The 27,262-nt window shown below is 34.8% G+C and overlaps 1 pseudogene; it reads left to right on the top strand.

The window, feature by feature from the left end:
• Positions 1–27,086, top strand: part of LOC138148516 (cytochrome P450 2C42-like) — a 37,776-nt pseudogene extending 10,690 nt beyond the window's left edge.
• The last annotated feature ends 176 nt before the right edge of the window (positions 27,087–27,262 follow it).

Here is a 27,262-nt window from a genome sequence, read left to right as displayed (position 1 = left end):
CTTCCCCAGTTTGGTAGTGGTGGTTGACACACAAACACACACACACATATAATTTCACTCCAAAGCCCTCCATTTAATTAAACATCCTCTATGACTTCTGATGATGATAGAGTTCTGAAGGAATCATGTATCATTTTCCATAGAAAGTACAAGAAATTTAATCTTGTTTACTTCCTTATGATTGCTTGTTCATGTTTACCTCTTTTTAAAAAAATATTTCTGAATTTTTAGTTTTCAACATTCACTTCCATAAGATTTTGAATTACAAATTTTCTTCCCCTCCCTCCCCTCTATCCCCAAGATGTCATGCAATCTGATATAGGCTTTACATATACATTCATATTAAACATATTTTCACATTAGTCATGTTGTGAAGAAGAATTAGAACCAATGGGAGGAACCACAAGAAAGAAGAAATAAAAAAGAGAGAGAGCAAATAGTATGGTTCAATCTGCATTCAGACTCCACAGTTCTTTTTCTGGGTGTGGACAGCATTTTCCATCATGGATCTTTTGGAGTTGTCTTAGATCCTTGCATTGCTAAGAAGAGGCAAGTCTTTCAAAGTAGATCATCTCACAATGTTTCTGTTACCGTGTACAGTGTTTTTCTGGTTCTGCTCAATCCTCTCAGCATCAGTTCATGTAATTCTTTCCAGGTTTTTCTGAAGTCCGCCTGCTCATCATTTCTTATAGCACAGTAGTATTCCATTATGTTGATATACCACAATTTGTCCAGCCATTTCCCAGCTGATGGACATCCCCTCAATTTCCAATTCTTGGCCCACAAAAAGAGCTACTATAAATACTTTTGTACATGTGGGTCCTTTTCCCCTTTTGATGATACGTTTGGTATACACACCTAGAAGTGATATTTCTGGGTCAAAGGGTACACACAAATTATAGCCCTTTGGGCACAGTTTTGAAGTTTTCCAGAATGGCTGGATCAGTTCATAATTCTACTAACAATGGATAATTGTTTCCAATTTCTCCAACATTAATCATTTTCTTGTTTCATCATGGTAACCAATCTGATACATGTAATGTGGCACCTCAGAGTTATTTGAATTGAATTTCTCTAATCAATAGTGATTTAGAGCATTTTTTCATATGACTATAGATAACTTTCACTTCATCCTCTAAAAACTGCCTGTTCATATCCTTTGACCATTTATAAATTGGATAATGACTTATATTCTTATAAAGTTGATGACATTCTCTATATATTTTAGAAATGGGGCCTTTGTTGGAGACACTGGTTGGAAAATTTGCTTCCCAGATTTCTGATTCCCTTCTAATCTTGGTTTCATTGACTTTGTTCAAAAACTTTTCCATTTAATGTAATCAAAATTATCCATTTTGCATTTCATAATGTTACCTCTTATTTGGTCATGAATTCTTCCATTCTCCATAAATCTGTCAGGTAAACTATTCCTTGTTCTCCTAGTTTGGGCAAAATATTTTACCAGTTATCGATGTACTATCCAAGTAAATGCTCTATATTAAAAACTAATTAATAGGGGCGGCCAGGTAGCACAGCGAGTAAGAGCACCGGCTCCAGTGTCGGGATGACCTGGGGATCAAATCCGAGCTCAGACACTTAGCACCCTCCCAGAAACACCTGGCCATGTAACCTTGAGCAATTTACTTAACCCCAATTGCTTTAAAGAAAAAAGAAAAAGAAAAAAAACTAATTAAGGCTTGTTGGTTAATTAATAATGGAAAGGAAAAAGGTAGGGACCCATGACCTAAGTGAAAGAATTTTCAACTCCTTAGGTTTGCACCTAAAACTCTGAAGGGTACAGTAGTAGTAGCTATGCCCAAATGTACCTTCTAAGGACAACAACCTTCAAGTGTAAGAGTAAATTGGTTGAGTGGTCTTTGAGAGGGAGCAAAGCCAGTATATTTTTTTTATTTTTTTTTTGGAGGGGGAAGGCGGAGCAATTGGGCTTAAGTGACTTGCCCAAGGTCACATGGCTAGTTTTTTGTTGTGTCTGAGGCCGGATTTGAACTCAGGTCCTCCTGACTCCAGGGCTGGTACTCTATTCACTGTGCCACCTAACTGCCCCCTCAAAGCCAGTATTTATAGGACTATGTCCAAAAATAACGAAAGAATAAAATATTTGCTTCATCCTTGTTTGTTTTGGGAAAGTTTTTACTGTTTCAATATTGTAAATAATGTTAATTCTTAGTTTTACAGATATGTTTCTAATCAATGAAATTTCACCTCAAATCTAAATAAAGGTGCTCCTAAAGATTCTTCTGATTAGTGAAGTTCTCACTCATACCTGAAATTTTGAGGGTTTTATGCAAATGAGTCTTAGATTTTGTCAAAATAATTTTATGTTTTGTTGATGCCTGTTGTTTTTTGTTTAGTACTTTATTTTTTCAATCCCATGTCAAAATAATTTTTCAACATATGTCTTTAAAATTGCATTTCAAATTCTCTCCTTTTCCCCCTCCAAACCCCTCTTCACTGGGAAGGCAAGCAACTTGATATAGGTTATACATGTGTAGTCATGCAAAAACATATTTCCATGTTACCCATGTGGTAAAAGAAAACATGGCCCAGAAATAAGAATCCAAGAAAAATAAAGAATTTTTTAAAGTATTCTTTAGTCTATATTCAGACTCCATTAGTTCTTTCTCTGGGGATAAATAGCATTTTTTATCATAAGACTTTCAGAGTTTTCCAGGATCACTGGATTACTGAGAGTAGCTAAGTCATTCATAGTTGATCATCTTACAATTTTGCTTTTTCTGTGCACAATTTTCTCCTAGTTCTACTAACTTAACTTTGCATAAGCTTATGAAAATCTTCCCAGGTTTTTCTCAGATCATCTAAATCATCATTTCCTATAGCAAAATAGTATTCAATCATAGTTATATACCACAACTTCTTCAGCAATTCATGAATTAATGGGTATTCCCTAAATATCCAATTCTTTGTCAAAGACATTTTATGTAACTATAATAAAATCATGTAGGTTTTGTTGTTGATATGATTAATTGTGGTATTTTTTTCCTATTGTAAAATTATTCTTGCCACCCATGTTATGAATTCAACTTTTCCAAAGTGGATCATTTTTCATATATAAATATAATTTTTTGCACTGATTCCATGTGCAAATATCATACAATTCAAGTTTACCACTACCTTGTTTCTGTATTAAAAGAATTTTGCATGACACCTGTACTTATTTCAAAGAAAAAAAATGTAGCACACGTATTATTTGCTCTTTTGATTTTCTAGTAAATCTGTTTTCCAAGATTTTATTTTTTCCTTTTACAAGTAATATATAGACTATAAGATTGCTGTTGTAGATATTTGTTGCTCATTTTTCAGACTGACTTTTTTTATTTCATGAACTATGCCTGGCACATAATAGTTATTTAATGTTTATTGGTTTTTTTATTCAATTTTACTTCATTTTCAGGTTTTCATTCTTTTTTTTTCTCCACAAGTCCCCCTACTCCACCGAGAAAGTAAGATAAACAAAACCTGTTACAAAAATTATAGTAAAAAAAAAATTCCCACACTGGCTATATCCAAAATCCTCAATCTGCCCTGAGTCCATCACCTCTCTACCTGGAGATGGATTCCAAGTTTTATCATGAGTTCTCTGGAATTATTGATGGTCATTGTGCTGATCAGAGTTCTGAAATCATTCAAAGTGTTGTGTCTTTACAAAAGTTTTGTTATTGTGTCATTTTTTCGATTGGCTCTTTCTTCACTTTGCACCACTTCATCCAAACCATCTCAAGTTTCTCTGAAACCATCCCTTTCATTATTTCTTACTACACAATGGTATTCAATCTCATTCAAATGTTACAACTTTCTCACCCATTCTTCATTTGATAGGTAATTCCTTAGTTTCCAATTTTTTGTCACCAAACAAAAGATAAAAAGTGCAATAAATATTTTTTGTATAAATGTCTTTCTTTTTTTGTTCTCTTTGAAAGATAGATCTAGTAGCAAAATCACTAGGTCATAGGGAATGCACAGTTTAATAGATTTTGGAGCAGAGTTCCTAATTGGCATTCTAGAGTGGCAGTAGCAGTTCACATGCACCTTCAGTACACTACTTTTTTGTGACAGTGCCACAAGCATCTGCCATGTTATTTTTGATTAAACAAAGTAATTTGATATATGTATAGGTGGTGTAATTTATATTTTGCTAATTGTTAGTGGCTTAGTTCATTTTTTTTTTCATATGGCTATTGATAGCTTTGAATTCTTCCCAGGAAAATTGCCTATTTCTACCCATTGACCACTTATCCAGTGAGGAATGATTCACTGACCAGTTCCCTAGATATTTGAGAAAGTATAGTTTAATGGAAATAACTTGCTGAAAAGATTTGTCCCCATATTCTAGCTATGATCAGGGGGGATTTATGCTAGGAACTCAGAACTGATTTGATACTAGAAAAAAATCAAAATAATTTACCATATCAATAATAAAGTGACAAAAATCACATGATTATCTAAATAGATTTAGAAAAGGCTTTTGACAAAACATTCATTCTTACTTAAAACACTAGAAAGCATAGTAATAAATATAAATTTCCTTAAAATAATTAGTACTATCTAGCTAAAATCATCAGCAAGCAGTTCTGTAATGGAGATAAGCTATAAGTCTTCCCATGTGATCAGGAATGTCCATTACCACCACTATTATTCAATTATTATACTGGAAATTCTAGCTATAGCAAAAAGAAATTTAAAAAGAAATTGAAGGGATAAAAAATAGGCAATGAGAAATAAATTATCACTCTTGGTAAATCATATGATGGTTTGCTTAGAAAATCAAAATAAAACTAGTTTAAATATTTAAATGAAATAATTAATAAATAACTAATTAATTAAAATAATTAATAACCAACAAAGTTGCAGGACATAAAATAAACCCAAATAAGTCATCAGCATTTTTATATATTACCAACAAAGTCCAGCAGGAAGAGAGAGAAAAAATTCCATTTAAAATAACTGTAGACAATAGAAAATAATTAAGAGTCTACCTGCCAAGACAAACCCAGGAACTATTTGAACACAGTTACAGAGTACTTTTCATGCAAATAAAGTTAGTTGTAAACAACTGCAACAATATTAATTGTTCAAGCATAGGTTGACCCAATAAAATAAAAATGACAATCCTACTGAGATAAATGCACTTATTCAGTACCATGACAATCAAACTACTGAAAATTACTTTGTTTAGCTAGAAAAAAAAAGTAATGCAATTGATCTCAAAGAGCAAAAGGTCAAGAATATCGAGTAATCGCCGTATAACCTTGAGCAAGTTACTTAACCCAAGTTGCTTAGGGGCGGCCAGGTGGCTCAGTGAGTAAGAGCACTGGCTCCAGTGTCGGGATGACCTGGAGATCGAATCCTGGGCTCATATTTTTCTTAGAAGCTTTTGGTACAGGAGTTCTGACTTCACTGTCGTCCTCCTGTTCCTTGCTTTGATCCCCCCCCCCATAGGAATCTAAAGTCGGATTGCTGTGCTTCCTTTGCTTGCTCTTATTGCCACTAAATTACTTGACTTTTGAGCTTTTTGCCACAGTAGAACTCTGATTCCAGAGAGGAGAGCTTTGTCCCAAATTGCTGGGGTTTTCACAGTGGCCAGAGCTATTAGTTGGCTGCCCACTCTGAAGCCTCCACCAGCTCTGGCACCTTGTCACACACCCCAGGACCTCCACCCTTGACAGCAATCCAGATCTAGGCAGGTTAACACAGGAGCAATTACCAATCAGGATGGTCACTTGATCCCCCTACAATCTGTAGGCCAGGAGCTCTGAAGCAGCCACACAACAGTGGCCTCCATGCCTAAGCCACTTCTCCCTGCAGGGGCAGATGCCAGACCACACTTCCAGACCCCCTGTTCCCAAAGTCCACACTGAACTCTCACTTTGTTTTTGGAATTTATGGGTTGATAATTCTGGAAACCAGCACTCTCCCAAAGTCCCTCCAGGTCAGGCTGGTTGGGGTGCCCTGGGGCTAAAACCGCAGGCTCACCCAGGGCTGGGCTCTGCTCCCAGCATGCTGTGATGGACCCTTTCTGTCCACCTGCTGGGCTGCTTTCAGCGGGAGATTTGTTTCTCTCTGTCACTTTGTGGGTTCTGTAGCTCTAAAGTTTGTTTACTGTGTACAATTTTCTGGTTCTGCTCACCTCACTCAGGATCAGTTCATACAAGTCTTTCCATGTTTTTCTGAAGTCTACCTGTTCATCATTTCTTATAGCAAAATAGTATTCCATTACATTCATATACCACAACTTATTCAGCCATTCCCCAATTGATGGGCATCCCCACAATTTCCAATTCTTTTCCACCACAAAAAAAAGAGCTGCTACAAATATTTTTGCACATGTGGGTCCTTTTCCCATTTGTTGGATCTCTTTGGGATACAGACCAGAAACTGGGTCAAAGGAGCTAAATTTCTTGAGGCAAGTTAATAGTTCAGTGATAAATAGAAGAGCTGGATTTAAAAAACTTCATTCAGTACAGACCAGATGAATTCTGAACCAAGTTCAAAGACAAAGAGACATGACTTCAGCAGTTAGAGGACAAAAACAATTAATCGTAAATAGGATCAATACTCAATAGTATGACATCGTCCTGTTGTTCTGTGATCTTCCCTATTTATACCATATTTATATTATTATGTTCATTTTGTATCAAATTTGAGGAAGGCTTTTAACTAGTAATGAAGTATCCAGGAAAGGACATCCCCCATAAAGGGCTGTGAGATTATGTCATATGGGAATTAGTTGAAGGAGTTAACAATGTTTCACCTGGATAAGGAAGACTTAGATGGAAGAGATGAGAACTTCCAGTATTTAAAGGAATGAGAGGAAAAGAAGGCAGAACTAGGAGAAAGTGGCCAAAATTTGTAGAAAGAACGATATAGGCTTGATAAAATGAAAATGTAAGATCTAGAGGTACCAAAAGGAGAACAGAATATTTCAGGAGGTAGCTTTTTTTTCTCCACTAAAGGTCTTTAAAGCAAAGTTAATTGACCATTTTTCAGGTTGTAATAGAGAGGATACCCATTGACTCTGGAATTGCTACCCTGGGTTAAAATGTCTTGATTAATGAATAAACCCAATCTCAACTAAACTATAATGTGTGTCTTGTCCCAGATGTTTCACATTTAGGTTAGTCAATTTCCTTGATAATCCCGCCATCTGTGTTGCTACTTCATAGCTATTCTTACCCAACCTCCCACCTCTTGCTTTGTTGGGTTCTAAATACATTTTTATACTTTTTGGCCTAAAGGCTCTCTGATGGACCTGGACAGTTCTTAGGCTAAAGGTCCACAAACTCTCCTAAAACAACTTCTCTACAGAGACCTTAGTAGTTATTATTGTGCCAGATCCTTTCCAACATCATAATAAACTTAGAGCAGATTCCAAGGGGAAAAAGGATTAGGCAGAAAAGTCTTGAACAGTTTGACAAGGGCAGAATTATGTCCATATCCTGACAAGCAAGAAGCATGAGGTTGGCTCTGATCTTCTAAAAAAGAGAGAATGCCAGAAGTGGTTGGACAAGGGGGCAGGGAACTAAAGTCATGCTTCTTCCAACTTTTTATCTATGGCTTCTTAATTATTGCAGTTCTATTTATTCATTCATTCCTTTATCTATCCATTCATTCATTCGTTCCTTTGTTTGTTTTTTACTGCTGCTTTTTGAAGGACCAAAATAATCCAGACTCTGTGTTTGACCTGGAAAATCTGGCAACAGCAGGACTGGATTTATTTGATGCTGGAATGGAAACAATCAGTACCACTTTGAGATACGGCCTGCTTATCCTCCTGAAACACCCAGGAGTACAAGGTAAAGGAAAAAATCCAAAATGCTCTGATATTAAAACCCAAGGTTCCAGCCTAAGTTGTCTAACCCAGCTTTATATGGAAACTTTCTCAGCACTTTAGCATTATGATTGAATAACTCTCAAATAAGATTTCAGTTTATAGGATAGTCTTGTAACAGTGGAAAGCAGGAAAAAAAAGTGAGCTGAGGGAAAAAAAGCAAATAACAGAGGGTGGGCACAGGAATCCAGGCACAGCAGCTAATTCTTCCACTTACCACAGTCACATTTTCTTCCAAAGCAACTATTCTAGTTCCCCATGATTACACAAAATGTTGGATTGTTCCTGAAGCAAATGTTCCTATTAACTGGCAGGTTACAGTATCGGTGGGCGCTTTTTAAACATTATCCCCTTTCTAAATGAAAAAGTAGAAGAGAACATGTCTGGAACATGTTTCATTCAAGGGAATTAAGGACACTGAATGCTTTCCATATGTACCCAATCAGTTGATTAGCAAGCATTTCTTAGGCACCTACCATGTATCAAACATTATTCTATTTTCTGGGGATACAAAAACAAAGAATGAAATCATATCTTCCTTCAAAGATCTTATACCTAAATGGGAGAGGCAAGTGCACGTAAAACTGTATACCAAATAATTTAAAGAGTAATAACTACAGTCCTATGTCTTTTCTCCCCTTTCATGGCTAAACTTGAAAATGCCATCTGCAATAAGGGATTTTCCTTCCTTTCCTTTCTTTTGTTCTTCTTAATCTTCAAAGCCTAGCTCCTGAACTATTCATTCATTCAAAACTGCTCACCCCAAAGTTACTAATGATCTCTTATCTGAAGATTTAGAGTCTTTTTTTCAATTTTCATCCTTCTTGAAAATAAAAAGGCCATAGATTTAACAGTTAAAATCATTTCTCTCTTCTTCATCACCTGACATTATCAATTGCCTTCTCCTCCTTGATACTGTTCTCTATATTTTCCTGACACTGCTTTCTGCTGTTGTCTGATTGTTCTCCAGTTTTCTGGTTTAACTGGAGCCCCTTCTGGGTTTCACCTACTAAATATGAGTGTCCCAGAAGGCTCAGTCCTAAGCTTTCTTCTCTTCTATTGTGTTGTTTTTAACATCTATAGTGTTGTATTTAGTGATCTCATAAGCTCTCATGGTTTCAATTACTGTATTTATACAGATTACTTTCAGACACACCTATTCAGTCTTGCAACTCAAACTGCCTGATAAACACTTCAAACTATATGACCCGTAGAATTATTAAAACTAAATATGTCGGGGCGGCCAGGTAGCACAGCGAGTAAGAGCACCGGCTCCAGTGTCAGACTGACCTGGAGATCGAATCCCGGGCTCAGACACTTGGCACCCACCCAGAAACACCTGGCCGTGTAACCTTGAGCAAGTTACTTAACCCCAATTGCTTAGGGGCGGCCAGGTGGCTCAGCGAGTAAGAGCACCGGCTCCAGTGTTGGGACGACCTGGAGATCGAATCCCGGGCTCAGACACTCAGCACCACACCCAGAAATAACTGGCCGTGTAACCTTGAGCAAGTTACTTAACCCCGATTGCTTAAAAAAAAAAAACTAAATATGTCCAAAACTAAAATCATGATCTTTATCCAAGAAATCCTCCCTTCTTCATAATGTCCTAACTTTCCTGTCACTGCTGAGACTATTACCAACCTCCAAGTCACCCTAGCTCATAACTTTGATGTCGTGTACAATTCCATACTCCCTCTTACTCCTCTATTCAGTTGCCAAGTACTAGCATTTTTATCTTTGTAACATCTTTCACATTCACCCTTTCTTTCCTCTGACATTGCCACCGTTTTGGTTCAGGACTTCCTCATTTTCAGCCTCCACTATTTCATGATCCTGCTAATCCCCTTCCCCTCCCCCAAATCAAGTCCACACACCAATCAACCCATTCTTCAGTTGCCTAGTTTATCTTTCTAAGGCATAAGTCTGTCTATGTCACCCCTTCATTCAACAGACTCCTGTGGCTCTATATTTCCTCCGAGATCAAATATAAAAATCATCTGTTTGGCTTTTTAAAGCCCTTCACAGAGACAGAGCCAAAATGGCAGAGAAAAGGCAGGAGCTCACGTAAATTCATAAAATATAAACTCAGAAGAGGACAGCAGTGTCAAAACACCTACGTGTGAACCCTCAAATAGAAACATGAATTGCTCTCAGGTCCAAAATAAACTCATGGAAAAACTCAAAAAGGTCTATTAAAAAAACAAATAAGAAAGATAGACCCTTAATCTGTCCTCTCTTCTATCAGCCTTACCCCAGTTATTGTCCACCTCCCATCCTGGTCAGAAGCAAAACACTGAGGAGAAGGGACAAGTTAAAGGAGAGGGAGGAATATAAATAGGAGGGAAAATGATACAGGGAAATACACAGTTAGTAATCATAACTGTGAATGTAAATGGGATATACTCATCCATAAAATAAGAGAATAATAGAATAGATTTAAAAAATCCTAAAATATACTGCTTACAAGAAACACACCTGAAGCAGAAACACATACACAGAGTAAAGATAAAAGATTTGAGCAAAATATGTTATGCGTCAACTGAAGTAAAAAAAAAAAAAGCAGAGGTAGCAATCATGATCTCAGACAAAGCAAAAGTAAAAATAAGTATAATTAAAAGACACACAGAAGGAAATTACATCTTGCTAACAGTTACTACTAATAATGAAGCAAATTCCAAAATACATGGACTAAATGGCATAGCATTCACTTTTCTAGAGGATATGTTAAATGAGTTACAGGAAGAAACAGTGAAACTATACTAATGGGGGACTACAATTTTCTATTCCCAGAACTAAATAAATCTAACCAGAAAATAAATAATAAAGAAGTTAAGGAGGAGAATCGAGTTTTAGAAAAGTTAGATATGATAGACCTCTGAAGCAAACTGAATGAGGGTAGAAGGGAATACTTTAAAATCTTTTTCTCATTGGTACATGGCACTTACACAAAAATTTACCCATGTATTAGATCATTTAAAACCTCACAAGCAAATATAGAAAAGCATACATATTAAACGTGTGCTTTTCAGATAATGCTTTAATAAAAATTACATTTAATAAAGATTCAAGAAAAGATAGATTAAAAATAAATTGGAAACTAAATATCTAATCCTCATGAATGAGCGCGTCAAAGAACAACTTATAGAAATCATCAATAATTTCATTAAAGAGAATTACAACAGTGAGACAACATACCAAGATTTATTAGTTACAAGTATAACAGTGCTTAGGGGAAATTTTCTATCTCTAAATGCATAAAACAGAGAATGAGTAAATCAATGCATTGGGTCTTCAACTAATAAGAAAAAAAATCTAAAAGAACAAATCAAAAATTCTCAATTAAATACCAAATTGGAAATCCTGAAAATAAAATGAGAGATTAATAAAATTAAAACTAAGAAAACTATGGAACTGATAAATAAAATAGAAAACTTTTTGTATTAGAAAATCACCAATAATATAGATAAACCATTGGTTGATTGATGAAGAGGAAACTAAAGCAACAATTAGTAGCTATTTTGCAAAAAGTATGCCAATAAATCTAAGAATTTAAGTGAAATGAATGTGTATTTAAAAATATATATAAATTATCCAGATTAACAGAAGAGGAAATAGAATACTTAAACAAACCCATCTTTGAAAAAGAAATTGAACAAACCATTAATGAAATCCCTCAGAAAATGCCCCTAGGTCCAGATGGTTTCACAAGCGAATTCTACCAAAAATAATACAAAAAAAAAAAAACAATTAATCCCGTTACTATATAAACTATTTGAGAAAATTAGAAAATAGATGAAGATGGTGTCCTACCAAATTCTTTTTACAATATAAATATGTTACTGATACCCAGAGAAGAAGAGACAAAACAGAGAAAGAAAACTGAATAATATTAATAAATATTAATATAAAATTTTTAAATAAAATACTAGCAAGGAGATTACAGCAAGAAATAACAAGGATCAAACAGTAGGGACAGGTGGTGTTTATGCTAGCAATGGAGAGCTGGTTCAATATTAGGATAATTATCAGCATAATTGACCATTTCGGTTTAAAAAAATAGAAATCATATGATTATCTCAACAGATGCAGAAAAAACTTTTGACAATATAAAACACCCATTACTGTTTTTTTTTAAATTAGAATGTTTTTTTGGGAATGAATACAGTTCTCTTTAAAGTTATAAGTAAAATATCAAAATTGAATAGCAAACATTATCTTTTATCAGATTGGGTGAAGCATGGATGGCCATTATCACCATTATTATTCTATTAATATTGTACTGGAAATGTTAGCTATAGCAATAAGAGAAGAAAATGAAATTGAAGGAATTAGAATAAGTAATGAAGAAACAAAATTATTACTCACCACAGATGATATGATGGTATACTTAGAGAAATCTAGAGAATCAATTTTTAAAATGACTTGAAATAATTAAGACTCTAGCAAAGTTACAGGATATAAAATTTGAGAGGTGGTCCTGGGAGAGAAGGAAACAGCTTATGCCTTGTGAGTGCAGAAGCAGTGGTGTGGGGATGCCGCTGGTTGTGGGCACTTACGAAGGGCAGAATCATTCGTTTTTGGTTCCAAACTAGAGGGGAGTACTGAAGGAGGATCTGAGGCCAGAGGCACCATCTGCCACATAGCAGGACTAGAGGTGATTACAATTTTATTTTAATGTACAAAGGATAAAAAAATCCAACCAAAGAAAGTTACGATGGGAATAGAGAAGATTGGGAAACTGAAGGGAAAAACTGAAGCAAAAGAAAAATCTCTCCTACCCCAAAGAATAATGTCAAATGGCCACCTGCCCAAAAAGAATTCACAGAAGAATTTAAAAAAGACTTTAAAAATTGAATGAGATAGGAGGGCAGAGACTAGGAATGTTACCTCTAGTTTCAGGTAAGGCCAATGTGTTGGTTAATTTTGCTGAACTCCATACATATGCATATATATATATACATACCTGTACGAATATATACATGTATATACACACATACACATTCATATACATATATACACATATACATAAATATACATATGTATATTTCTTTTTAAAATATTTGGAAGAGATGTCTTGCTGCATACAGAGAGATATTCACAAATAAATGTAATACAAAAACAGAACCTGTTCATAATAAGAAATTTTTTAAGTTCAGATATTATTTTCAATAAAAGCTTACTGGAAATGAAAAAAATGAATGAGAAAGATAAGAAATTTTTTAAAATATAAGGAAATTTTAAAAAATAAGAACAATTCAAGAAAAACAAGATTATGAAAAGAAAGTCAACCATCTCAAGAAAGGAGATCCAGAAACTTAAAGAAAATGACTCCTTAAAAATTAGAATTTGGCAAGGGGAAGCCAGCAAATATACAAGAGACCAAGAAATGATAAAACAAAATATAAAAAAAAAAACTAAAAGAATGTGATACATTAGAAAAACAACTGATCTGGAGAACAAATCAAGAAGAGAAAACATAAGAATTATTGGACAACCTGACAGCTATGATTTAAAAAAAAAGAATCTTGATACAATGATGCAAGAAATAATTAAATTTTCCTGAAACATTAGAACAAGAGGGGAAAGTAAAAAATAGAAAAAAAATCCACCAATCACCACTATTCTACAGGAATACCATAGCCAGATTTCAAAACCCCTAGGTCAAGGATAAAATATTACAAGCAACAGGGAAAAAAAAACAATTTAAATATGGTGGTGCCACAATTAGAATCACACAAGACCTAGCAGTGGCAATGCCAAAAGACCGCAGGTCTTGGAACACTATATAGCAAAGACCAAAAGAACTGGGGCTGTGACTGAAAGTCTAATACCTAGCAAAGTTAAGCATAATCCTGAATTTTTTAAAAAAAAATGGACATTTGGGGCGGCCAGGTAGTATAGCGAGTAAGAGCACCAGTCCCAGTGTCGGGATGACCTGGGGATCGAATCCGGGCTCAAACACTTAGCATCCACCCAGAAACACCTGGCCGTGTAACCTTGAGCAAGTTACTTAACCCCAATTGTTTAGGGGCAGCCAGGTGTCTCAGTGAGTAAGAGCACCAGCCCCAGTGTCAGGATGACCTGGGGATAGAATCCCGGCTCAGATACTTAGCACCTCACCCAGAAATAACTGGCCATGTAACCTTGAGCAAGTTAACCCCAATTGCTTTTTTAAAAAATGGACATTTAGGGGTGGCTAGGTGGCACAGTGAATAGAGCACTAGCCCTGGAGTCAGGAGGACCTTAGTTCGAATCCAGCCTCACACACTTAACACTAACTAGCCGTGTGACCTTGGGAAGTTGCTTAACTCCAACTGCCCTCCAAAAAGAAAAAAGAAAAGGACATTTAACAAATTGTCAGACTTTTAAGATTTCGTTTAAAAAAAACACCTGAACTTAATAGATTTGACATATAAGATCCAAGAGAAATATAAGGTACCTATCAAAGACTAATTACAATGGAATTAATGAGAAAAAAACTGCTTGCCTTTTATAGAAGGAAATGTAAAACATATATCTAAGATTCTTATTAGTAATTTGGTAGTCTGTAAAAAAAAAAGACTGGAGTAGGCCTGAGTATGGCATATTTTAAAAAGTAAAACCATTTAGGAACAGGTGGAAAAGAGTAATTGTTTTATACAAAGGAATTCTGAGAGGAAGAACTGATAAAGAGGAATTAGATGGGGGAGGAGGGCTGGTAGCTCTGGAGTCCTACTTTCATAGGGAATGGGTTTATGATAGTAGAAGGGAATAAAAGTCTTCTAAATTCAGAAAGAAATAAAAGGCTAAGGGGATTAAGGGAGAAGATAAGGTAGGGATTTCTAGAGGGGAGGGTGAGCAATTACAATAAGGGGGATAATAGAAAGGTGTTTAGATTAATGGGAATAGGAGGATAAGAGAGGGATCCTTGGAGGGAAGTTTAGGTTAGTAGGTTAGAAGGGCAAATTCATTAGGATGGCAAGATAGAAGTAAAGTAGAGGAGTCAGGAGGGACAGGAAATAAGAGATATACACAAATATAAAATAAAAATCAGGAATAGAATTTATTAGGGGGGAAAAGAGGAATAAGTAATCATGATCTTGGGCACAGTTAAAGCTAAAATAGATTTAATCTGAGAGGAAAATGGGGAAACTATACTATGTCAGCCATATTAATCAATATTGTTCTGGATTATTTAAAATAATTAGATATTATTAAGATGGAAAATTGCTATGGTATATGAAATGCTAAGTTGGTGATCTTAGAAAAAAATATGACAAGACTTAGACTTATGAAGGAAAACATTATCCACCCTTGGAGAAAGAGGAGAAATAAGTATAGTACAGTCTTGCACAGGTGCATATGAATGTCTAAGTATACGTGTGTGTATGTAAGTGTATGTATGTAAATGTATGCATGTGTATCCATGTATTTAAATGTGTCTATATATATATGTGGGGGCATGCATGTATACCTATACATACATGTGTATACAGAGATATAAGTTTGTGCTTGATTGTACCTTCTTGGAGGGAGGAGGAAAAGGGAAGAAAACAAAGTAAAATGTACACAGCAGAGAAAAAAAGGAAACTTACAAGAAAGCAAAGATGGACAGCTCTGAACACAACATATATTTATCATTTAGACTTTCTTGAAATGGGAAGCAATTGTGAATTATGCCCAAAGGGCAAGCAAATTGTACATACCTTATGATACAGATAGGTCTGTATTCAAAAGAGATCATTAAAAAAGGAAAAGGACCAACATGTAAAAATATTAATAGCAGCCCTTTTATGGTGGTAAATACAGAAATTAAGGAGATGTCCATAAATCGTGGAATGGCTGAAAAAGCTCTGGCATATGAATGTAATGGGATATTATTGCAGAGTAAGAAATGAGGAATGGGCAAAAAATAAAAAGGGCCAATGTTGAATATATTAAATTAAAAAGGTCTTGAACAAATAAAACCAATGTAACCAAGATCCGAAGGAAAAAAGAAAACAAACAATTTTTGTAGCAAGTGTCTCAAATAGAGGCTTCGTTTCTCAAATATGTAGATAACTCATTGCAATTTATCAGAATACAAGTCATTTCTCAAGTGATAAATTACCACAGTATATGAACAGTTGGTTTTAGGATGAAGAGGTCCAAACTATTTATAGTCATATGAATAAATACTCTTAAGTCACTATTGATTAGAGAAATGCAAATTAAAACAGCTCTCAGATACTGCCTGACAACTAGCAGATTGGCTAATATGACAAAAAAAGGAGAATTACTTCAAAAAATGAAAAGGATCCATCTGTACAAAAATATGTATAGCATCTCTGTTTGTGGTGACTAAGAACTAGACATTGAGAAGGTGCCCATTAACTGGTGAATGGCTAGAAGAGTTGGCGTATATGATTGTAATGGAATATTACTGTTCTATAAGAAGTGATAAGCAGGATGATTTCAGAAAAACCTGGGAAGATTTAAATAAACTGATGCAAAGTGTGAACAGAAGCAGGAAAACATTTTACACAGTAAGAACAAAACCGTATGATGATCAATTGTGAATAATTTAGCTAGTCTCAGCAATACAATGATCTAAGACAATTGCAAAAGACTCATGGTGAGAAAGGTTTACCACTTCCAGAGAAAAAAACTGAGGGAGTACTAATGCAGATCAAGGCATACTATTTTTTGGTTTCTGTATTTTTTGTTGTTTTTGTTCTTTTGGGTCTGAGTCTTCATTCACATGACTAACATGGTAGTATGCTGTGCATGATTGAACATGTATACTCTATTCCAAGTTTTTTACTGTCTTGGGGGGGGGAGATGAGGAAGGAAGAGAGAAAATTTGGAACACGAAATGAAAAATATGAATGTTAAAAATTGTTTTTACATATAACCAGGAAAAATAAAATATAACTTTAAAAAAGCCCTTTGTAGCCTGTAATATTATCAGTCTTTTTTTTTAAGCAATTGGGGTTAAGTAACTTGCTCAAGGTTACACAGCCAGTTATTTCTGGGTGTAGTGCTACCAGTCTTCTTTAACCTTGAATTCCTCCGTGAACTCCATTATCCAATGACACTGGTCTCTTTTGCTATTCCATGAACAAGAAACTACATCTATGGACTCTAGACATTTTTGTGGGTTGTCCCCTCATTTCTGAAACCCTCTCCCTCCTCATATCTGCCTTCTAGTCTTCCTTGCATCCTTCAACTTTCAGGTATAGGCTTATCTTCTGCATGAAGATTTCCCCAGCTCATTTTAATCTTAATGCTTTCACTCTGAGGTTACCTCCCATTTTAACCTGAATTACCTATTGTGCAATGAGCTCCTTGAAGGCAGAGATTGTATTTGGTGATTAATCCCAACACTTAGCACAGTACCTGGGACATAGTATTTACTCAATAAATGCTAGTTGACTTACCATTTGCCAAAGTGTAATTACAAAGCAGCAATTTGGAAGTTATGGAAAGGCATCATATAAGACATAGTGCTTGAGCTCATTCTACAAGAAGAGAGATATTTTATGAGGCAGAGGAAAAGGGAGAATATATTCCAAGTATAAGGATGGCTGAAAATGGGGAATTATGGGAAATGAAGTGCCATTCAAAAAGAAAATAGAGAACCCCAGTTTGGCTGAATAATACATTTAAGCTGTGAGGCTGCAAAGATAAGAGTTGTGTTGTTGTTGCTTTGTTTTGTTTCATTTGTTTTTGACCATTTAAGGACTTTTCAGAAGGAAGGATCATGAGCACTAAAGGATAGGCTTCCTGGATTTGCTGATTTCCAGATGCTGTCAGTTTACAGGGAGTCATGCAGAAGATAGAAAAGATTAAGCCATTTACTGATATTGTTCACTGATTATAAGTGTATAAGATGATATGTTGTTAATGTAGCAAAATATTTAGGGACTTACCAATCGAAGAATTAAGATATACAACTGGCCTGCAATATAACTAACTAAAGGTTAACACTGCCAATGACATAGTCATTGTCAGAGCAATTGTTTTTTCTAAGGATGGGAAAACCAGTCCTTTACTCCTCTGAGGGAGTAGGGTAGGTTATCCAATATGGTGAAGTGAATAAACCTTGGATTTGGAGTCTGGAGACCAGGGTTTGAATCATGGTCATCTTCTCTTATCTTTAATGTTCCTATTTGACAAATGAAAAATTTTGACTAAGTGATATCTAAGTCTTCTTTCCAGCTTTAATTTATATAATCCAATCAGTATGAGTAAAATCTTCCTCCTAGTCTTCTAAGAATTTTGTTTAATTTACTTTCTGTTAACTGTATCTCCTGTGCCCAGTTCAGTGTTCCCAGTTATTCAGACAACACAAAATTTGTCATCTTTTTATGTCAAAACAGATAAAATTTATGAAGAAATTGATCGAGTGATTGGAAATCATAGAATTCCTTCCATTAAAGACAAACTGGAGATGCCTTACACAGAGGCTGTGCTGCATGAGATACAGAGATACTTTAATCTTGCCCCTTTCAGTCTGCCCCATGAAGTAACCCATGACACACAATTCTATCAATACTTCATACCTAAGGTAAGAAAGAGGGACATGAAAGAAATGTAGCTGAGTTAGAATCTAGAATCCATATTCTCTTTGGACTCCCCAACTCCATATATGAATTTTAGCAAGTGTCATAAACTAGTTTTTTAATTGATTCTCTAGGATTCTCTAAGTATACCATTACATCATCTAGAAAGAAAGACAGATGTATTTCTTCATTGTGTATTCTGATGCCCTCAGTTTCTTTTTCTTCTCTTATTGCTAAATCTAACTATTCGAGTACAATATTGAATAACAGTGGTGATAATGGGCAACCTTATTGTACCCCTGATCTTACTGGAAGTGCTTCTGGCTTATCCTTATTATATATAATGCTTGCCTATGGTTTTAGATAGATGCTACTTATTATTTTAAGGAAAACTTCATATTTTCCTATGCATTCTAGTGTTTTTAATAGGAATGGATGTTGTATCTTTTCAAAAGTTTTTTCTGCGTCTATTGAGATATGATGTTTGTTAATTTTGTTATATATGTGGTCAATTAAGCTGGTAGTTTTCCTAATATTGAACCAGTCCTGCATTCCTGGTGTAAATCCTACTTGGTCACAGTGTATTAGCCTTGTAATAAGTTGTATTTGTACTGGTAATAAATTGCTATAATCTCTTTGCTAATATTTTATTTAAACTTCAGTATTCATTAGAGAAATTATACAATATTTTTTTTTCTTTCTTTTGGCTCTTCCTGGTTTAGGTATCAGTACCATATTTGTGTCTCAAAAAGAATTTGATAGGATTCCTTTTTTGTTTTTCCAAATAGTTTATACAGTATTAGAATTAATTGTTCTTTAAATGTTTGATAGAATTCACTTGTAAATCTATCTGGCCCTGGAGATTTTCTTTTTAGGGAGTTCATTGATGGCTTCTTCAATTTCTTTTTCTGAAATGGGGTTATTTAAATATTTTATTTCCTCTCCTGTTAATCTAGGCAATTTAAATTTTTATAAAAATTCTTCCATTTCACTTAAATTGTCAGATTTATTGGCATACAGTTGGGCAAAATACAGTAGAACCTTGGTTTACTAATTTAATTAGTTCTGAGATTCTGTTCATCATGCAATTTGCTTGTATTGCCAAGGAAATTTTCCAACAGAAAATAAAAAGTTGGATGATTTGTACCACATCCCCAAAAATATTAATATAAAAATAGATATTTATAACTTTAAGTAATTTTTTTGTCCCTAATGCACTTGAAATACAATGGCAATAAGTAGTACACAATATAAACTGAAAATAAAATATATTAACCTGCACTTTGAGAAGAAATGTGGCTCGAATGAGGGAAACAAGAGGGAGCAGGAGTAAGAAGGGTTATTGCTTAGAAGGACAACATCCTTCCATGCGAACATCAGAGATTTCTACGTCAGGAGTGTTCTCTCTTATGCTACTTTCACTAAAAGTAAGACTAACACTCCTGCCTTCACTTATTTTTTGTTTTGTAGAATCACTTTCATGTTTGCACTCACTGATTTTTTTCCCCTTTATATTAACTTCTGACTAGGAATCTAATACCACTTTTTTATGTTTTTTCAGAATGTCATGGAAATGGAATTTTTAATTATCATTAAAAATATGTGTGGCTCTCACTGCTACAGTCTTACTAGGGTGATGTTTCTCAACAAAATTTTGTACCTTTCCCCACATCTGATAAACCTCCTTAATCTCACTTGATGTGAGGGATTCCTCTGACCTCTCAACCTCCTCCTCAGATGAGATATCCTCTGCAACCCCTCTCTGTTGCTCCTCATGCAGAACTATCAGTTTGTCCGTTGTCAGCTCCTGGCTGTGTTTCTCCACCAGCTCTTATTGTAGATCACAGTCACTACCATACACTTTATGCCATACATAGGCAAACACACATGAACACACTTGTAATGGTATTGTTAAGAACAAACAATGCATCCTTCACAAACGGTCAATGCCCAATGAGGCCAATTAGGTGGCATACCAAGCTGACGTTCCTTTGTTTCACATATGAAAGCAGAATAAAACCATTGCCCTAGTTGAGTGTCATCCCTTCACAAGCTGTTCAAATCCAAACAGGATGTCCCTACTGTGAATTTTTGTTCATCCTGAAAGATAAATTTTGCAAAACATTCTCCCTTGTCCAGTGAAGCATATGTAAACCAAGTTACTCATAAACCGAGGTTGTATTGTAGCTCCTAATTATTGTTTTAATTTCCTCTTCATTGTGGTAAATTTGCCCTTTTATTTTTTATATTGGTTATTTGGTTTTCTTCTTTCTTTTTTTTAAATCAAATTAACCAAAGGTTCATCTATTTTATTGATTTTTCTTTTCATAAAACCAGCTCTAGTTTTTATTACTTCAATAGTTTTCTTAATTTCAATTTTATTACTCTCTCCTTTGAATTTTCAGAATTTCTAATTTGGTATTTAATTGGGGATTTTTAACTTGTTCTATTTGTCATTTTCTTTTATTTGCATGCCCAAATTATTGATCTCCTCTTTCTCTATTTTATTTATGTAAGCACTTACATACCACAAACATACCATTTGTATCGGGTCAGTGGGTCAACTTTGTTTTTCCAATGGGTTTCAAAACTTGAGTGGTTAAGTCTTCAGGGCCCTTGGATTTTCGACTGTCAAAGCCATATTTGTTGCCCCGTGCATCTCCACCATTTTGTCTTTTTCTTTTCACTCAAGTTTAGTGCTGAAGAAAAATTCTTAGGTAAGTGTCAGTTTTCATTTTTGGGTCTCTCAAGAGAGGATTGGTAAATTCTTTAAATTTCTATTTTGCCCCCCTGATTTTAAAATACCAGAACAGTTTTCCTTGATGATTTCTTGAAAAATGATGCCTAGACTTTTTTTTTAATCATAGCTTTCTGGTACTCCAATAATCTTTAAATGATCTCTCCTGGATTTATTCTCCAGTCAGTTCCAATGAGATATTTCAACTTTCCTCTATTTTCATTTTTTTTTATTGCTTCTTAAAGCTTTATGGAGTCATTAGCTTCCACTTGCTCAATTCTAATTTTTAAAGAATTATTTTCTTTAGTGAGATTTTATACATCCTTTTCCATTTGGCCGAATCTACAATTTTTCTTGGTAATTTCTTGAAAGATAGTATCTAGTCTCTTTTTTTGATCATGGCTTTCAGGTAGACCAATAATTTTAAAATTATCTGTCCTGGATCTATTTTCCAGGTCAGTGGTTTTTCCAATGAGATATTTCACATTGCTTTCTATTTTTACATTTCTTTGGATCTGTTTTAGCCATCTTGGTTCCAACCCCCTCAGAGCTGTTCTTAAAACAATACTGTGATTATAGTACAAAACCCTCTCTTAGTATGCCCAAAGGGTATGGCTAGTTTAGTAACTCTTTGGGCATAATTTAAGATTGTTCTCCAAAATGGTTGGATCATTTTACAATGCCACAAACAATGAATTAGTATCCCAACTTTTCTACATCCTCTCCAAAATTTGTCACTTCCCCTTTCTGTCATTTTAGTCAATCTGGTAGTTATAAAATGATATCTCAAAGTTATTTTAATCTGAATTTCTCTAATAATGATTTAGAGCATTTTCCTATGACTATTGTTTTGATTTCTTCATGGAAAAACTACCTATTCATAACCTTTGAATATTTAACAATTGGGGAATGATTTGTATTCTTATATATTTGACAAATTTCCAACTAGTATTTGTGAATTAAAATTTGATTATTCACACTTAGAAGAAATACAGTAAATAGTAAAATTGAGTTTACATGTAATTGAGGGAAAATATTAATAAAATCTCTGAGGAGTTATGAAAATTTTCTCTCTCTTCATTGAAAATTTAAAGAATATGGTCAGTCAATAAGCATTTATTAGGCATGTACTATGTGCAAAGCACTATGTTTAGCAATATGCAAAGATATTAATCCATTTATTATTGTTATTTCTTAATTCCAGGATACAACAGTGTTGAGATTGCTCTCCTCTGCCTTATTTAACCCCAAATAAAGCCCCAACCCACTTCAGGACACTTCCTGCATAAAGATGGTAGTTTTAAGAAGAGTGACTACTTCATGGCTTTTTCTATGGGTAAATTTTCTTTCTCATCTTTACCTCTAAATTTGAAAAGAATTCATCTCTACAACAACTTTTCCACTTAATACTCCTCTCAATGCATGCTAAGAAGACATCTCTGGCTTCTTTCTACATCTGCCACTGATACTCACATGATTCAGTTTTGTTTCTGCAACCAATATTATATTAGAACACTTCAGCAGGCTAGCTTAGCCCCCCCTTGCTTCCTTGGTCTTGCCTTTATTTGTATCCCTAACTCTTAGAATAAGGCTGACACAGAAGAGGGGTGACTATTAGATGATTATTGAGTGACTGACTCACATCATACTATGGAAGTTAGACACATGTGTATGAGGAATGAAGAGTTGTGTAACAAGATTTATGCATGCCTATGTCTAATGATAATAACTGAATTGAGTTTAATTGAGACAGGTTTCTTTCCTCATCTTTTCATTCCATGCATCTTCACATGTTTGTCAGATGGTCATCCTGCTTCATTCACCTGTTCATTCATTCATATAGCAAATATATTACAAAGCACTCCATATATATGCATGTGTGTATTATATATATACACACATCTATACATGCATACACATATACATATATGTATATATATATGATACATGTGGAAAGGGAGCACAGTATAGTGGAAATAGGTAGATTTAATATCAACTAGGGTTCAAGTTCTTCCCCTGACCCATCCTCCTAGCCATGCAACTCTGGGCAAGTCATTTAACCTTTAGGATGTTGTATTAAAACTATAAGGTAAAAATAGTTAGAGATGTGTAGTAGCAGAAGAAATTTCCTTATTGGCAAAATCCTTATTTTAATAAAAATCATAGTTGATGACCAAAAAAGAAAAACATATTGTGCTTGGAAAAGAAAGATGCTCAAAAATAAATGAGACATAGTCTGTAACTCCCAGGAAGTTATAAAATAACTGCGTAAGGGAAAGAAAACATGAGCATAAATAATTATACTTCAAAAAGAGAATATTGTGAGTGCATGAAGGCTGTATCAATAATAGTTAGTAATATAATAGGTAATTTATTGCTTTAAAATATTAAAGTGTTCTATCTCATTTATCTAATTGATCCTCATGACAACCCTGAAAAAAAATGCCAAAATTATCCCCACTTGACAGATGTGAAAAATGAGGCTGAAAGAGTGTGTGACTTGTGCAGAGTCACATAACAAGATAGTGCTTGAGGTTACAAAAGAAATTAATTTTTCCAGTTTCCAAGTCCATTTCACTATGCCACTAAGCTTCCTATGTAGGAAGTAACAAGATGCTCTTCTACTGGTGTGGAGGGGAGGTGTCTCAGATAAGATTTTTAGAAATGGTGGTATAAAAATGGATTTAAAAAAAAGAAAAGAAATGGATTTTTACAAGAAGGTCCTCGGAGAGAATCTTCCTTTCTTTCACAAAAAAAAACAGGCCTGTTTAGGAGAGAGCCTGGCAAAGACAGAATTATTTTTATTCCTGGTCACCATTCTGCAAACCTTTACCCTCAAGAATATTGTTGATCCAAAGGAAATTAATATCGTCATTTTTAATGGAGTTTGCACTTCTATTCCAAAATTCCAACTCTGTTTTTTTCCCCACTAAGGAAGAAGAGAAAGACACGTTATATCTTGAAACTAGATAACTCTGTTGTGGAGAAATGCAATATTTATCATCGTCTTTTAACAGCTTCCAATTCTTATACACATATTCAATGAAAAACAATAAAGAGCTCCTTATATATCTTGGATAGCATGGAGACATCCTGATCATCTTCAGGATTTAAACTGTGCTGCATGTTTGGAAATTGTTAGTTCAATAAAGGCTGATGCATTTGTTCACATTGGCATTCACTGTGTGCCATAATTCACTTTTTAAATGATATCCTGATGTTAAAAGAGATGGTTTGAGGCTGAAGAAACATGTCATGAAAAATTCTGAGATAAGTATGAGTTAGAGTGCAGTAACAAGCTGGAATTTCAAAACATATATGACAGTAATAACTATTAATAATTTGATCTAATGCCAAGAATATGCAATGTGGTTGTTGAGGCCAACCATAGTCCAGGGAATTGTTCTGAGGGTGTGGAGGTATAAAATTTGATTTTTTACAAGAGAACCACTCAGTAAAATTTTGTCTCCTTTGAAGAACATAGGCCTTTCTTGGAAGGGTCATGATATGCTCTAAAATAATGAGATTGTTCATGACCTTGTAAACACTATTTGGTTATATTTACTTCTATACCTTCAAAAACTAGAGCACATTCCAGGGCATGCTGTGGCTAATGGATTAAGTGATTTGCCCTGCATCATATAGATGCCCTCAAAAAACTGTTTTCCTCTGAAATTCCCTTCTGTTTGATTTTGAAGAGAATCACCAGAGCAAGATGGATTTACAAGTGAATTCTACCAAACATTAAAAAAAAAAAAACAATTCAGGGGCGGCCAGGTAGCACAGCAAGTAAGAACACCGGCTCCAGTGCTGAGAAGACCTGGAGATCGAATCCCGGGCTCAGACACTTAGCACCCACCCAGAAACACCTGGCCATGTAACCTTGAGCAAGTTACTTAACCCAGATTGCTAAAAAAAAAAAAAACAATTCATTCCAATGATACAAAAATTATTTGGGAAAACAGGCAAAGGAGTCCTACCAAATTGTTTTTGTGACACAAATATGGTGCTGATACCTAAACCAGGAAGAACCAAAAGGAAGAAAGAAAGAAAATTATAATATAATTTCCTAAGGAATATTGATGTAAAAAAACTAAATAAAATATTAGCAAAGAGATTACAAATTACAAATTATCCCTTTTGCATTTCATAATGTTCTCTATCTCTTGTTTGGTCACAAATTCATTCACCAAAGATCTGACATGTAATTCCTTGCTCTCCTATTTTGTTTGTGGTCTCACTCTTTATGTCCAAACCATGTACCCATTTTGACCTTATCTTGCTATACGATGTAAGATGTTGATCTATACCTAGTTTGTGCCATACTATTTTCCAGTTTCCCCAGCAGTTTTTGGCAAATCATGAGTTTTTTTTTTTTAAGCAATCAGGGTTAAGTAACTTGCTCAAGGTTACATGGCCAGTTGTTTCTGGGTGTGGTGCTAAGTATCTGAGCCCAGATTTGATCCCCAGGTCATCCTGACACTGGAGTCAGTGCTCTTACTCGCTGTGCTACCTGGCCACCCCAAATCATGAGTTCTCATCCCGGAAGTTGGAGTCTTTCAATTTATCCAATAGGAGATTTCTATCCACATTGACTATTGTGTCTTGTGTACCCAATTTTAAAAATATAGAGAGAACTGAGTCAAATTTATAAGAATACAAGTTATCCCCCAATTGATAAATGGTCAAAGGATATGGAGAGGCAATTTTCAGATAAAAAAAAATTTAAAGTATCTATAATCATATGAAAAAATGCTCAATCACTATTGATTAGAATGTAAATTGAAACAACTATGAGGTACTACTTCACACCTATCAGATTGACTAATATGACAGAAAAGGAAAATGACAAATGTTGGAGAAATTTTGGTAAAATTGGAACACTAATGCAGTGTTGATGGAGTTGTGAATTGATCCAACTATTCTGGAGAGCAATTTGGAACTTTGCCCAAAGGGCTATAAAGCAGTGCATACCCTTTGATCCAGCAATTGCACTACTAGGTCTGTTTCCTAAAGATATATATATATATATATATATATATATATATATATAGAGAGAGAGAGAGAGAGAGAGAGAGAGAGAGAGACCCCCATGTACATAAAAATTTTTGCGGAATGGCTGAACCTTGTATATGAATGTAATGGAATATTATAACAAATGATTAGGAGAAGGATTTCAGAAAAACCTGGGAAAGACTTACAGGAACTGATGCTAAATGAAGTGAGAGCAGAATCAGGAGAACATTATATATAGTACCATCAACATTGTATGATGATCACCCATGATAGACTTAGCCCTTCTCAGCAATACAATGATTCAAGACAATTCCAAAATACTCATGATGGAAAATGGTATCCACATCCAGAAAAATAACTATGAAATCTGAATTCAAAGTGAAGCATTTTATTTTTATTTCTTTCCCATGGTTTTTCCTTTTTCTTCTGATTCTTCTTTCACAACATGACCAATACAGAAATATATTTAACATGCTCATACTGTATAGTCTGTATCAGATTGCTTGCTGACATGAGGAGGAAAGGAGGGAGCAAGAAAAATTTGGAACTCAAAAATCTTATTAAAAATGAATGTTGAAAACTATCTTTACATGCAATTGGAAAAATACTTTTAAGTAAAAAAAAATAATTTAAAATCATAATCTATTAGCCAGGGGGTCTATTATGAAGCTTGCAACCCTACTTCCTGGATTTGGTCCTTGTCAGAATAATGCTTGGCAATAAAGATGGTTATTAATAAAGATAATGCCTTCCTATGTGAAACCTTCCAAAGAACCCCTCCAGGGTCAATGGATCTTGCTCTTCTACCTCATTGAGGAGAATTTGTATTCTACATTTTCACGTTGCATTCTGAATTTGGCAACATCTACTCCTCTTTCAGATAAATGTCATTCAGACTGGCTGCCATCAAGAACAGACAGCTTCAACCAAAGAGAAAATATAGAGCATGTGCAAAGGACAAGGACCAAGCATGACAAATGAAATTGTCATGAATCCTTTGCATTTTCTGTCTCCCTCATCCCTGCTCCCTATAAGTAGCTTTCAGGGAATTACAGGGTGCTGGTACAGGGATGGTTGCCAGAGCACTGAAACTGGATATTGTTCAGTAAGTTCTCTTGC

This window comes from Petaurus breviceps, unplaced genomic scaffold (genome assembly GCF_028583685.1).
Source record: "Petaurus breviceps papuanus isolate PSGF00001 unplaced genomic scaffold, PetGlider_PUasm1.0 90825, whole genome shotgun sequence".
NCBI classification, from domain to species: domain Eukaryota; kingdom Metazoa; phylum Chordata; class Mammalia; order Diprotodontia; family Petauridae; genus Petaurus; species Petaurus breviceps.
Note: the sequence above shows the minus strand (reverse complement) of the source record. Positions and strands in the feature narration are given on the sequence as shown.